The sequence below is a fragment of the Crocodylus siamensis genome, chromosome 4 (genome assembly GCF_052110815.1).
Source record: "Crocodylus siamensis isolate JL-2025a chromosome 4, ASM5211081v1, whole genome shotgun sequence".
Classification (NCBI taxonomy): Eukaryota; Metazoa; Chordata; order Crocodylia; family Crocodylidae; genus Crocodylus; species Crocodylus siamensis.
The window spans coordinates 232,498,995-232,514,569 of NC_143398.1; the positions used below are offsets into that span (position 1 = coordinate 232,498,995).

At 38.9% G+C, this 15,575-nt stretch overlaps 1 protein-coding gene across 4 annotated transcripts in view; it reads right to left on the reverse strand.

The window, feature by feature from the left end:
* Nucleotides 1-7,198: 7,198 nt before the first annotated feature.
* The window catches only part of SLC35F5 (solute carrier family 35 member F5), a 46,263-nt gene continuing 37,886 nt past the window's right edge, over nt 7,199-15,575 (reverse strand). For all 4 annotated transcript variants that reach the window (XM_090045892.1, XM_090045895.1, XM_090045896.1 and 1 more), the window contains one exon: nt 7,199-14,934. The gene's annotated coding sequence lies outside the window, so the exon portion shown is untranslated. The remainder of the gene's footprint in view (nt 14,935-15,575) is intronic.

The window sequence follows — 15,575 nt, forward strand, 5'->3', positions numbered from 1 at the left end:
GATATCTTCAGACCAAGCTGCCTCTTTGGAAAACAGCTTCCTCTGAGAAGTGGTTTTATAGCTCCTCACGCTTTTGAAAACCTGTGCCTGCCTCACTGAAGGCAAGAAGACAGAAACTAGGGCGAGCTGTTTCGCAGATACCAGGTGGCTTCATCCAACTCATCTTATCTTTTGTCCATACCTGGTTAGTCTCATCACATTTCTCCAATCAACATGGCTGGTATTTATAATCCTCAAAATAGAGTTTGTGTCTTCCTCTCACTCCCTTCCCTCGGGAACAGCACTGGAATATATCCCTTTCCGCTTGTTCTGTGTATAGGAGACGAACTACTTTATCAGATCGTCTACCTGTGTCATTCAGCACTGCTCTGGATAAAGAGCATTTACTAGACTCAAAAGTTAGGTAGGGCTGGAAGGGACCTCAGGAAGTCATCCAGCCCAGTCCCCTGCCCAAGGTAGGATCGTTCTTTGATCATAATTACCTGTCCAGTGTCCATTTAAACTGCTCTTAAACTCCCAAGGATGGAGATGCCACAACTTCTCTGGGTAGCCGGATGGTGAGAAATTTCCTCCAACCTGAATTTCCTGTGCTCCAATTTAAGACCACAGCTCCTTGTCCTGTCCCCTGAGACCACAGAAAATAATCTTATCTACATCTTCCATATAGCCACCCTTCAGGTATCTGAAAATTGGTATCAAATCCCCCCCTTAGTTTTCTTTCTGCCAGACAAAATACCGTAGCTCTTTCAGCCTTTCCTCATAAATTGTTCTTCCCAGGTCTCTAATAGTTTTTGTCATTCTCCACTGGACTCTTCTCCACTGGTCTACTTCTTTCCTGAAGCGAGGGGCCCAAAACTGGATGCAGTACTCCAGGTGAGGCCTCGTCAGTGGTACGTAGGAGAATCACTTTCCTCGATTTCTAAGTGATGCTCCTATTGATTCAGTCCAGTATACTATTAATCTTTTTGTAACAAGAACACACTGCTGGCTCATATTTAGCTTATGGTTCACTGTCAACGCACCTGGTCATTCTCTGCTGTGCTGCAGACTAGTCATGCACAATTACAGACTGTGGAGTGACTATGATTGTTCTGTCCCAAGTGCAGTTGTTTGCACTTGTCTTTATTGAATTTCATTCAATTCCAGACCACTTTTAGGTTATCAAGGTAGTTCTGAATTCAAAGTCACCCTCCAGAGTGTCTGCAACTCCACCCAATTTGGTGTCATCTGCATATTTGTTAAGTATGCTTTCAATCCCGTCCTCCAAATCATCAATGAAAATATTAAACACTACCAGACCCAGGACAGACCCCCTGGGGAACCCTGCTCCATGCCTCCTCTCCACTTGACACAGAGCCATGGGTGACAATTTGCTGAGCCTGATGATGATGTATCTAATTATGCATTCACTTCACAGTAGTTTCAACTAGACTGTATTTCCTTAGTTTGCTAATGAGGATTTTAGGGAAGGCAGTGTCCAGAACCTTGCTGAAGTCAAGGAACATCACATCCACTACCCCCCATCCATAAAGCCTTGTTTTAGAAGAAAATAAAGTTGGTTAAATTAGTTCTCCTCTGGGTGCTTCTAAGTAGTTTCCTTGAGGACCTGCTCCATCATCTTTCCAGGTATCAAGAGCAAAATGACAGGTCTGTTGTTTCCCAGATCCTCTGTCCCTTTCTTAAAGATGTGCACTACATTTGCTTTTTGAGTGATCCAGGAGCTTACTGGACCGCCATGTCTCAAGAGCCAATGGTTATGAAATTACATCAGGCTATTCCTTCAGTGTCTTGTGATGCATCCCATCTGGTTTTGTTGATCTGAAAAAAATCCAGCTTCTCTAAGTAATCCGTAATATGTTCTTCCACTATTCTAGGCTGCTTATCTCCTATCTTTGCTGCCAAGTGCATGTCATCTAGTAACTGACCTTATTTAAGAAAACTAATGTAAAAGGTGCCAAATCCTTCAGGCTTCTCTATTACTAGATTGCCTTCTGCATTCAGTAAGGGAACTGTTTTCCTTGATCTTCTTCCTCTGACATACTCGCAAAATTCTTGTTTTATTACCTTTTGCATGCCACACTAGTTGCAACTCATTGTGCTTTGCCCTTCTACTTTTTTTGTTTTGGCCCATGTAATATTCTTATACTCTTGCCTAATTTTCACTTGCATTTGATAACCTCCAATGCTAACACGAGTGGATCATAATGATCATTGTCTCTCTAAAGACTTTTTACAGGAATGGTTCCAGTCTCAGTAAGGCTCATTACTAGCCAGGGAAGGAATTTTTCATTCATTTTTATTTATACACTTCCTAGTCTCTGAACAGTCCCACTTACAAAATAAAAAGCAGCAGGAGCAGGTCTATTGGCTCTGATTAACAAAGGATGGTACAGGTGGGTTAGCACCCAAAGCATGCACCTGGGAAGAAAATGAGCAGGGCTGAATCGAGTGTTGTAAAAACACATTTTAGCTGAAATAATTTAATACCGTTTTACAGAATGCCTCTAAGCACTTGTTTATGAAGCAAATCCTCTTGGTTGAAGAGGCTTTAGTGCGCATTTGTTTGTGATGGTTTGATTGGGGGTAGACGTGTAAACATTGGACACAAGAGAGCCTAGGGAGAGATGAAGTGGATGGGGTGGATACGACTCTATTCCCCTTCAGATCAATTGCTTCCCTTCCTGCACTCAGGTTACCACATCTCCAGCAGGAGACCTCAGTCTCACATACTGATAAAGGCTTGATTTTACAGCCTTTATTTATGAGAGTAAGGGGTCAGAGCCTCTGGTTTGAAACTGTTGTGCTGCCTACTACCCCGCAGATCTGATATTACACTCATATGTGCTATTTATATACATTTCTCTGGAAGATTACAATAGGGGTCTTTGTTTGAAAGAGGCATTCAACAGACTGGTACCTAAGTTCTCTGGCAAGTTGCCTGGGAAGGAATGGCTCAATGCTATAGAGCTAGAGGACACTGTAATACATTTATGAAGTAAGTGATGCTCTCCTTGTACTGTGTAAACAAGCATTATACTTGCACAGAGTAATAATGGGTTTCTCATCACTGTTAACAGCATGATTCTAGTAATTAAGCCAAATAAGCCCAGTAAATGATGCAGCAATGGTAGGCTCCAACAAAGAATAGTCAATTTAAATAATTAACCAGTCTTTATGGTATGACCATCTTCATGTCACAGCAAAGTTGTTGTGCACTGGATAACATTACAAAGAAGGAAAAAAAAAATCCCCGTTTAATTTTTAAACTAAAATGAGCTCATCTTACTTTTTATGTAGGCGTCTAACAAAAATTAAAAATAAGCTTACTCCTGAGGCAATAAGCCATGGTTACTTTAAAAATATTGAGAGTTGACAAGTTTTTGTAATCAATATGAATGATGTTCTTGGTTTACAAATGAAGATACAATTGACAGGAATGTCTCCGGTGTATATTTTTCTTTCAGAATCACAGGGCGGAGCAGGGAGGAGAGGGGGTTGCATTTTTATTTTTTTATTTTAAAGGTTTTAACTCAACGTTGCTTAGAAGCTTTAAAACTTCACACCTGAAAAAAGGTCATTTAGCTCGAGCCGGACAGGAAGAGTCACATGTGAATTGGGGCTTCCCCAAACGAAGGAGGTGATGCTGGAAAGAAAAAAAATGGATGCAGAAGCTGCCCTAGAGAATGAGGAATAAAGCTAGATTGCCAAACTCTAGTTTGTGTGTATATTTTGTCTTCAATTTGTTTAAGCATTTGCAGAGTAATTTTACTAGGCAGCCTGCAATCACAAATCATCTAACAAGATGGCACTGGAAACATTCAGAGCAACAGGCTAATGAGATCTGATAACGTAAGTCCCCAAAGTCAGTTCAAAACTGGAGATATTAGACCTCAGGAATTCCTAAACTCCATCCCAGCCATAGCCCAAGTGTGCAGGGCACTTAGCGCATCTTTTCTTTTAAGAGGGGAAGAGAAGCAGCCCGTAGGTGTGGCAGCCGCCAATTCGAGTCGTCTGAGTAGAAGGGGGCCAGTTTGAAGCATAAGCCCAGGGCCTGAGCTGGTCAGGCAGTTGAGCCCTGAGATCCACAGGGAGAGGAGCTCTTGGGTAACATCTGAGCTAGGGGTAAGCAACTCTGGTGGTTTGTGGAAGGGACTAAGAGGAGGCAAGGAGGTCCCCAGATGGTCCAAACAGAGAAAGGGGCCAGAGAGCCTGGAGACTGGCAGCCCAGGAGGGGGTGCCGGCAGGGCCAGGGATCCCATAGGTCTCACTGGCCCAGGAGCAGGGCCAGGGCCCAGAGATAAGCTGAAGACTGAGAAGGGCCACTGCTGAAGACTGGTGGGGCCAGGGGAGCCCAGGAGTCTCAACTGGCCTAGCGGCAGGGCCAGGGCTCAGGCCCAGAGAGAGAGGCCAAAGACCAGAGGTCACAGCCAAAGACTAAGGGGGTGAAGGAGCCTGCAGCCCAAAAGGGGTGAGGACTGGGGCTGAGAGCCTATAGCTCAGGTGGGGCATATATGCATCATTTGCAAGACGCGGGTGTGGTGTAAGGGGCAGTCGGAGCCATGTAATTAGCTCTTAACGCAAGTGGAAGGGGAGGTTGCCCAAAAGAGAGCAAAGTTGATAAGGGCTGAGGGGGCTCCAGGGGCATTAGTCACCCATGCAGCAGGACCCTTTTACACTAAGGGATGCCAAGTTTTAGAATACAGTTGGCTAACAACTATTTCTGAGATCTATTGTACCATAGTACCGAAGAGGAAATCTGAACATGAGTGTGCCTGTGCCAGTGCATGTGCACACGAGAAGGTCAATGAAAGGGATTTAGAAAATGGCTCCGGTTCCATCCACTGCCTAAGCCATTAGGAAGCAAAAAAGCCAAGGTAAATTAGTATTGAAACTTACTTTGCAGACCAGTAAAGCTGTTTGGAACAGATCTACTCGAAGAGTCTTATTCCAAGATTTCATTCATTAGGAAGCATATAATTATGCAGTAATAAGAGACAAACTATAATAGTCTGTCTCCCTCATAGTCTCACAGTTTCTAGGGTCGGAAGGGACCCGAGCAGATTATCAAGTCTGACCGCCTGCCATGACAGGAAAGAGTACCGGGGTCAAACGATCCCAGCAAGGTATACATTTAGCCTCCTCTTAAAGACTCCCAGGATAGGAGCCAGCACCACTTCTCTTGGAAGTTGGTTCCAGACCCTAGCCGCCCTGACCATGAAGTAGCGCCCCCTGATATCTAACCTAAACCTACCCTCTGCCAGCTTGTGACCGTTATTTCTAGTCACCCCCTGCAGTGCTTGGGGGAACCTGCTTTTACCAATGCTATGTTACAGAGTATCTTGGCATCTTGGATATTGTTTCTTGTGATGGTGACTGAGGGTTTAAACTGGGAACTTGGGGGATATTTAATGACCAGATTTAATGGCCCAGAAAGCTCCTTCTAGTCTTGTGTGTCCCTAAGAAATCTGCTGTTTCTATACCAGGTTGATTACAGGCATATGAGAATTGCAGGCACAAATATATCTGAGTGCAGAATTCAACCCTACGTATTTCAATAAATTGAGAATAGATGAACAAAGTAAAATACATTTTAAAAAAAAGATTAATTCCCTTGGTATTTGGAGGGTAGTTTCAATTCACAGAAATGTTTTGAAGAAATAATTAAAAACATTGAAAGCTCAATTACACGAAGGAAGGTCAGCATGAAGTGCTGATTAACTCTAAAACCAAGGGTCAGCAACAGACGAGTCATAATCTTTCTATCACATTATGTCACTTCTCACATAGGCAAAAGCTCTTACCGAACAATGCTGGAACATAGATGTATACTCCTGTAGTACCCCCTGCTGACCAAACATGATATTGAAGAATATACAGAAAGGGGGCAGGTTAGTCTCAGAATAAATCAGAAACCAGATAACATTTTTGAAAAGGTAATAATTTATCTTTCACTTGAATCAGTCCAACTGAGACCCAATAACATGCATTTGGGGTGTAGTCGCTTTTTAATAAGGGGAAAAAATAACTTAGGAAGATGTAAGTGCCCATTTTCATATTACATCATTTCTCACAAGAAAGTTCTCATTTACACTGCTGTTGGAATTCCAAATCTTGTTAAATGTATTGGTAGTAAAGGGTGACAATTGCTATCTGAAAGAGCAGAATGAATGCTAGGGATTTGAGTGTTATTGGATGTAGGCAATCACTTATACTGGAACTAAGGGGCACATCTCTGGGCACTTCTACGTGTGCTCCTAATGCAGCTCTGGGTGCTTTTAATTAGCGATCTGTACTAATTAAAAGCACTTGTGTATCATGTCGGTGGTGCAGTGCGTCCACACACTGACAAAATGGCAGTGGGGTGCTTTGAACTAAAGCACACAGAACATGTTTTATTTCAAAGTGCACTGCTGCCATTTTCTCAGTGCAGAAACGTGCTGCGCCGTTGATGCACGTGATGACATACTTTGGCAGGCTCGCACAATTTATGTGCTCCAGCAGATTTGACTGAGTCTGATCTGATGTGCTGGATTTCCAGTGCATCGGAGCAGGCTCCTGCATGTGTGCAAGTGCCCACTATGTGTACTTTAATGGGCATTACTGTATTTTAATACACATTAAAGTGTCACAAAAACATGCTCTTTCACTAATGTGCATTAAAATAGACTAATGAACATTTTCTAATACTTCACCATGGAGGTACTAGATTTAATGCACATTACCTAAAGCGGATTACTGAATGCATAGATGTGCCCAAGATGACACACAAATAATTAAGGTAGGTGAAAAGGTTCATTATTATAAAACTCTTTATAATAAGAGGTGGGATAAATCTAAAAGCTTGTGCACCTGCCTCTCCTGCAAGGCTCACTTTGTGAGAGTATTTATCGAGGGCTAGCACATGATACGCATCTCAAGTTATACCTCATGGAACACCTACATTTTCCTTTCTATTCATGATTCCATAAACCAATTTCTTTACCCACTGATGAGTGAAACACTCCCCCACCCCCCACTCCCTTATAGCACCCCCTACAGCAATAGCTGATACAAAAAATAATCTATTAGGAATGCACTTAATGTGATTTACCAACAAGGGAAAAGAGGTGGAATGATAATCATATGTTTGCTGGCTCTTAATTATTATGGGCAGTATAGGAACCAATGAATTAAAACATTAACCAAATGCTCATTTCTGTTAAGGAAACAAGACATATAATTTTTATTTTTACTGACATACAATAAATATAATACAGAACAAAAACATCACACCGATTGTATTACACAAGCTGTTCATTAGAATACATAATATTTTCTTTTCATTAGCCCTTTTATAGGGTTTTGGTATTGGATATTATTAAAAATTCCAATTTAAATCTGTCAACACAACAATCTTTTCTCATTTTCATCATTATATATTTCAAATAATCATACATACTTTGATTTTCTTTTAAAAATATATAAGCAGTGTTTGAAATTCCTAATATATGCCTATACGTCTTAGACCTCTACTCATACCATCCAAATTCCAAAATAATTAATTAATAGTTTAATCTGATTTTAATTTTTGTGGTTTAAAAAATACAACACTATGCTATTTGTTTAATTTAACTGACATCCCTCAGAAAATGAAGCAACAGACAAAGGAACTCCCTGTTAAAGCCAGTATTTACTCATAAAAAGTAAAGGCAAGTCTCTGCTTCACTAGTATAGAGTCTGGACTAAATGGGGAGCATAATTTGGTAATCAAGCAAGGAACTGGAGGTATAGTTCCCATAGGAGACATATATCTTTACGTCAATTTCTAGTGCCATCCTGCTGCTTTCTTGGTTTTAAATCACTGCGTCAAGTCAGTATATTTTTCTCTCCATGCATATATTCATCACTGACTGGAAATCAGATAAAAATGCTACATTTCTGTTTATCAAAAATAGATCAAGGTTTAAAACACTTTGAAACTAGGATTTATTTAAGTGCAAATGCAATATGCATCAGTGACCAGCAATTGAGGCTCTAGTCTCACGAAGGAAAGTGTGTTACAAAATTATGCTGACAAAAATATTTCATAGAAGATGTGTACCTAGAACTTCTGTGCTTTTGAAACATCTGAATAATTAGGAACCTCTAAACACTTCATACAAAAATGCACAGCATCTTCATCACTTAAATCTAGTGGTTTTGCGACACTCAAAAGTGGCTGTCTGCTTTAAGTCTTGCTTCTCAAATAATTTCAAGATGCACAGAGCTCAATTTTATTACAACATTTTAATGCCATAATCTGAAGCAAAAAAAAATTCCAGTTAAAAATTATGGGTTTTGATCATCTTTAAATTCTAAAAGATTTGAAAAGGTTAGTTAGCCACCCGCTATCACAAAAAAAAAAAAAAAAAAAAATGCTAAAGAAAATTTTGGAAATAAGCTCACCTTTTACATCTCTACCTCAAAAATGAGTCAAGCTATCAAAGCTGAAGTCACTACCAGGAATCACTCAGCTATCATGAGCCAGTGCTAAAATCAGATCTACCTTGAGTTCAACATGGAAGTCAACAAAAGGTTGATTAAGTGACTATATTTAATGTAAGTTTGTTTAAACTGCCTCTCCCAATTTGGTATTGACTTTTAAGCCTAAATGCACAGGACATTTACTAGCAATTGGATCACAGTTTTATCTATCAGGTCACTTTAAAACAGAATCAAAATTACTTAGCACATGCATGATCTAATCAAAGTACTTCCAAGCCTTTCACAATTTGCAATTAAACAATTAAGATTCAAAGGCCAGATTTCAACATTGTTACTCAGTTAACTCTAGAGCACTCACCGAACTAGTACGCACATTCCGTGTTAAATAAGTTTCCAATGTCAAATGGAGATGGGTCTATTAACCCAGGATACAGTTATTGCCAAGTTAACAGCAAGCATTCCTAATTAGAACTGTTGTTTTAATGAGTTCTCCTCTCACCATTTTGCTGCTAAAAGATGTTCAACAAAGTTGTGATCTGTCCAATGAATTTTTAAAACTTATTTTTACCTTTTAAAAAAATGAAAGCCCTTGCCTGGTGTGAAGGCTGGATTCCTTCTCCCCCTTCTATTTCTGAATGTAGAAGACAGGAGAAAAAATAATTTTATCATTTAATTTTCTTAACAATTACTCATTAGGCAAGGCAAATGTCCCTCTAAAACAACAGGTCAGGTTTATAAGGGCAGTGTAAAAAGGATGGAGTGATTGGAAAGAGTGGCCATGTTTGTTGTCAAGAGCTGTAAAATGTTAGGCTGTAACTAACGAGCATGTAGGGATTTGCATATTATACACTTAGTGCTAAGCTAGCTACCCTCAGCATGGGACTAGGTATTTTTATAACAGAACATCATCAAATTGTGCATCAATAACCATACAAACATCCCTGGCATCATATTTACTCTGTGGGATATTCACATCTTTGCGGAGCATTCCCAGCCAAAATGCTCAAGGTGCACAGCAACAAAAATAACAAAACAAAAAGAAAACAAACCCACCAATAATATAAAACAAAAATTCATTTTTTTAAAAACACAGAAGTACAGCAATTGTAAGGAAGGTATTAAATGAATGACTAATAGTTGCCTTTCTACAGAACCCTTTTTTGGAGAAGAAGAAAATGATTGTTTTTAAAGGATCGCTGGATTTTTTTTACTGCATTAAGTCCCATTGGATGATACCATGCAATATTTTAATAAAGAATATTCCAAAGGTAAACTGCATGTGGAAATACTGTACAAAAAGAAAGATCAAACTGATTGAGATAGCTTTTCAGTATGTCCTTGGCAGACATTACTTAAACCAGTTACTTAGACCATGTTACTTAGCTGTGATTAAGATCAGTTAATTGTATCTTACAGTGTTGCCTGGCCACAAATTCAGGTGATTAATGGCACAACAAAAAGCAAAGAAAGCCACAACATTTATTACGAAAAAATGTGTACTAAAATTTGTGGCTGATTTCAAATGGCAGATGAATGTGTGGCCAGGTGGACCACACTGGGGCTCTAATGGCCTCCAGTGTGGTCTCTGCTAGTCACCGATCAGCTGATCAGGGACTGGCCCTGGGGGATCAAACTGGCCCAGTCAGTCTCTAGGGCCAACTGACAATCAGCTGGCTGCTGGGCATCTTTTCCTGTCCAGAGGGAAACTAGGATCATGATCCTGGGTTCCCTCTGTATTGGCCAATAGGGCATGATTGGGGTCTCATCCCTGATCCCAAAACCGTGCATGCTGTCAAGCATGTTTAGAATGGCAAGAGGCATGATTTTGGAGATCACAGATCAAATCTCAACACCCCTTTAACCAAATGTGTGTCAGCAGCCAGTAGGTCTGACTGGCCATGGAATGGCTCCTACAAACTTCAGTAGGCTTTCAATCAAATCTTAAGTTAGCTCAGGAAGTAACTTTGCTAAGAGAAAATACACAAAAACTGAATGGTCTGTCCTTTGCAAAATTTCATTTATATTAAGGAATGTATTGGTGTTAGTACTTGGACACTAGCACTCCACTCCGGTATCAGGGATTCTGCCTCAGTTATGTCTTAGATTAGAATACCCTGAATATTAGCATCACTATACTACCACTGGTACAGAGGCAGCTTTGGAGGGGGTGGAAATCAGCATGGTCCTATTAACTGCTATGTTATCCTGGGCAGATGATATAAGGTACAACCATGCAGATAAACCACATGAAGTATAAATCTATGTATGCAGCTGTTTTTCTGAAAGGAAATTAAACATGAAAGCTATGATATTAAACAGCTGAATGAAACTTACAAATGACTGCCATTTTGTTTTCAAATCACCCCATTTGGTATAAGTAATCACTTTGTGCTCTGTAGAAAATCATTTCCATTTCTCTCAGAGATAATACCACAAGACATTTTATATACAGCACAAAGAACTAGTAGTGTTGCTTCAGCAGTGTTGGGAGGCAGGAGAAACTGAACACACTCCCACATTCTACCTGCCATACCCTGCCAAGAAATATTACGAGAAAGCTTTGGCTGCAACCCCCCCACCCCGCAAAAAAATATATATATAAAAAAACCAACCTAACAAATAGCTGAGGCAACTTATATTATGGTATACAGATCTTTAAAAAAAAAAAGATAATATCATAAGGGTTTACACTGGGATAAAAAATATGAATACAGTGTAGTCCTATCACTCAGAACTGCACTAGAAACCTTAGCTCCTAACATTAACTTACTGCCTTTTAATTTTATTTAGAGTCACTGAAGCAATAAGAAATCAGCTAAGAGTCTATGTCTTCCTGAGGCTATTTCAATGCTAAATTAGACTTTGCATGCATAAATTCACCTTGCATCCAACTGGTTTTCTAATCCTCTCTCTTTTTGTAACTTAAAATAGGCTCAGTGCAATTCACTTGTTTCTCCAAGACAGATGTCTCTTTTAAATAGGGATCAAAAATTGCAAAATTCAACATAATCAGCATTTTCTTCAAAAAAAAATTATAAATATGGAGCCAGGTGTCACAAAGTTGTCACTCTGACACCTTAATTAAAGCAATTACTACAGTAAACAGCAATACCTAGGCACAGTTGGGATAAGCAAAAGACAGAATGGCAATTACAATGGCATAAGGCAAGGAAAATCAATCATCAGACTCTAACTTTTCTTGCCTGGCATGTTAAGAGAGGTATGCAATGCAAATAGTTATGGCTACATGCAGTGCATACAAGCGGTGCAGTGTCAAGTATCACATGCCCAGCATGTTCAATACTGTATTTTCAGCCTTCACTTTAAAATGCCTTTGTGCATTTTAAAGGATACGGTCACTGAAGACACCAGTCCAGCAAAGTATTGAATCATGTGTGTGATACTACATCAGGGTTACTCAGGTGCTTGAGATCACACATGTTTAAGTGCCTTGCACTGCAGACACAAGCAGTAAGAAGTTAATGCAATTTTCTGTATTTAATGGATCAAGCTGAATGCAACACAAAAGCTGGATTGCAAAGCACTATATTATATTGATCACAAGACTCTCATCAGACTCCTAAATTCTAGGATTCATTCTGTGACATCTTAGAAAAATGAGTTAATGTAAAAACATCTTCATGTGTAGAAAAGATGATAATTATTTAGCTGCCTCATAAGGATGTTACAAAAATTAGTTCATTGCTAGGCAGAGCTTACACACGTGGCATTCTTTTTCTATGTAGGCATATATGGGAATCACTGCTCTTCACGTGTGCAACAGCATTCAAAGTAATGCTTAATTCAAAGTTAGAAGATTAGGATCCATTAAGTGTATGCACTTCCTACAGGAAATAAGTCAGAATCAAGACATTAAAGTGAAACAGAACATTGTCCAGTTATGCCAGCACACAATGATGATGCAAAATTTAAAACACGAGAATTCCTTCACATTACTGTAACAAGAAACTGATTCCAGTTGCATGTCATGTAAAAAATATTCAGCATGTCACTACTATATCAGAGGTACCTGAGATTCAAAGCTAAATCTCTTGTGCATTTTCCAAGCACCTATTATAGAAAGCTACAAGATTTACATTTCTAACAAGACAGTATATTTATAAAAGGTGTTCTTGTACTAAAAATCACAAGTTGATATAGAAAAAGTCTCATCACATTCTATTAAATGCAGGTGCGATGTAACATGTCATAACATAGCCTCAGTAATTAATACTGTAATGTATAGCTCTTGTAACCTAGGGGCACCATTGTTTAAAAAAACTAAGGCCTTCCAGGAACAATTTATTTTATATTTTACATACCACTCCCAATAGCTTAATCAAAATATTTATGAAGAAGTCATGTCAGATATTTAACACTTTTCCTTTCTTTTTTTAAATAATGGCACTAAGAATTCTAGGACAATTAATTTTATTATTTTAAAGAAAAAAAAAAAATCAGTGAGGAGGTGGCAGCATTTGAATTGTTTGGTTAAAACACAGTGTTGTTTTAACCTTTTTAGGGTGCTCAGAGAGAGATATTTTCCTTTGCACATCAATGTTATTTTTTTTTCCAAAACAAAGTACATCTCTACTCAACTTAATATTGATGTGTGTGTGTCCAGGGGGGAGAGGGAAAGGGAGGGAGGACGGGATTTGATGACTGACTGTATTTTCAATTATATGTTGTAGAGTTAAATATGGGTTCTGGTTGACTGTTATACCTACAGTTCAATACTACTCTGGGTCAGTAATCAATCTGAAAAGCAAACATTAGTATTCTCCCTAAAATACTGCAAGACACCTGTTTGAAAGCAAAATTAGCCTTGCCAAGCTTATCTCTGCAGATGCCACAATTCTTCCTGTCTAGTTGCTATGGAGAACATAATTAGTGTTGGCATTAACTAAGCTAGCTTGATAAAAGCCAAATCTCAATGGAGGATCAAAATATTATTTAAGGAAATAACTATTAGTATTCCACATACTGGTTTGTCTGAGCCTGCAGGAAGTATGTAGCTCACATACTCTGTAATTGTCATGCTTCTTAAAAGCAATTTTTAATCAAAATTCTTTTCTTGCCAAACAGCCAAAATTGTACTGAAGGTCAGCTATTAAGAGTCCAAAATAGCACTTCAAGTTCCTTTCCGCTTGGAGACGCCGGGTAACTGAAGCAATCAACAACTGGACATATGCTTACGGGCTTCTTATCTAGTCCAGATACTTTATTAATTTTAATGTATAGCATCAGTATTTCTTTCCAGGGTTTATATCCATTGGCCAAAGTTGTACTATTTTACTTTTCTAAATACAGCAATGACAATCTACAGTCCTATTGAAAACATTGATTCATTTATGACATTTCAACAAATAGAGCAGCGTGGCAGTAGGTTGGAAGACTTGAGCCATACAAAAAATAGCCATTACACAATAATTTCATTATTAAATTAGGCATCTCTGACTTTAAATTACTTATCAGATGGTGGTTGAGAGGAGTCAGTAATTACAAAATTTAGAAGTCTATTGGATGCTTTCCAGAAATAGAAAGCTCATTCAGAGTTCTCAATATTAAATAATTTGGACTATTAAAACCATTTAAAAAATAGATTGATTCTATACTATGAACTTTCACTTAGAAGATAAGAATATATTAAGTGCCATACTGGGTCACACCAGTGGTCCACCTAGCCCCGAATCCTGTCACTGACAGTGGCAGTAGTGACTTCAAGTACCTGACCAACTATGCTTATAGTAAAGATAGATAGATAACCTTTTTATACTGAAACTAAAAGTTTCAGTTTGTTAGGTCATAATCAATTTTTAAACATGAGCACCCACTGTGTTACAAGGATTCTTAAACAGGATAAGACAATACGTGTAGTGTCTGAGAACCTTACAAAGATCCTGCTCCAATAACTTGCAAAGAATGCATTTATTCAATAAATTAAAATATTTTCTCTATTTTCTTGTATATATATTCAAATAGGGTTTGCACAACATAAAAAAAAGTTAATCCGTACCTACTACAGGTAACTTAAGCATTTAGCTTTTCATATGAAAGCCTGTAAGAAATGACAACCTGCAGATTTATATGATTCACTTTAAAAGTATTTTTTTAAAAATAATTTTGTCCAGCATTTAACAAAAATGAGAAAGCTTAAGGAAGAAGAAAAAAAAAGTCACCAGAACAGCAGTCACTTCTTGGATTATGTCAAGTAATTTCACCAGTTGAGTTCTCTAAGGCAGGCTGGTTGTTCAAATGGATTAGAATTTTCTACGGCCATAGGTGATATGCATGTAATCAAGTTGTTCATTTATAAAACAGATGAAAACAAGCACGTATGAAGAAAAAATGGTTTTGAGTTTCAAAAGAACTGAAACATTTACACTACAAATTCAGAATAGGCACTGAAAAATGATTCCTTAGGTGTTTTCCAGAGATTGTCTCTTCGCTGATCATCATTCCATCTTTAAACTAAGAAAAAGAAATGGAAACTTAAGTCAATTTTTATGCATTTTTTGATTCTACAAACCTTTTATACATTTTTCCAGGCAGGGTATTAAACACATTTAATGGACACTGGCTACACACAGAGGCATAACTGGTAAGGCCTGCACCCTGGGCAGCTGCTGCAGGCATCACTGCAGGTGGGGTGGGGGAAGCCTGTGCTGACCCCTTGGCTGCTGCCTGTGCCTATACTTTCCCTCAAAGGAGCTGTACCTCTGAAGCACCATGGGACTGCCAAGGCCAGTGGCGGAATTGGGGAAACACACTGCCAGGTGCCTCACCAACTGCAAGAAACTTCTATTCCTGCTCCAGGGAGCCAAACCCTTGAGCCAGCCCCCGCCTTCTGCCCCCAAAGTGCTACAAAATCTCACTGTCAGTGGCAAGGGACAAATGTAGATTTGGGAGCACAATAGGTCAGCACCAGGGACACATGCCCTGGCTGCTTAACCCTAAGTTACACTACTATTTACACAAGATGTTGAAAAACACATTGCAAATTTATTGAGATATTTTTCTATCAAGGCCAAGCAGGCATTCTAACAACACAGAAACAAATTTTGCCAGATGTTTCACTTCTGGTTTTATTATCCCTGGAAAATTCTACAACT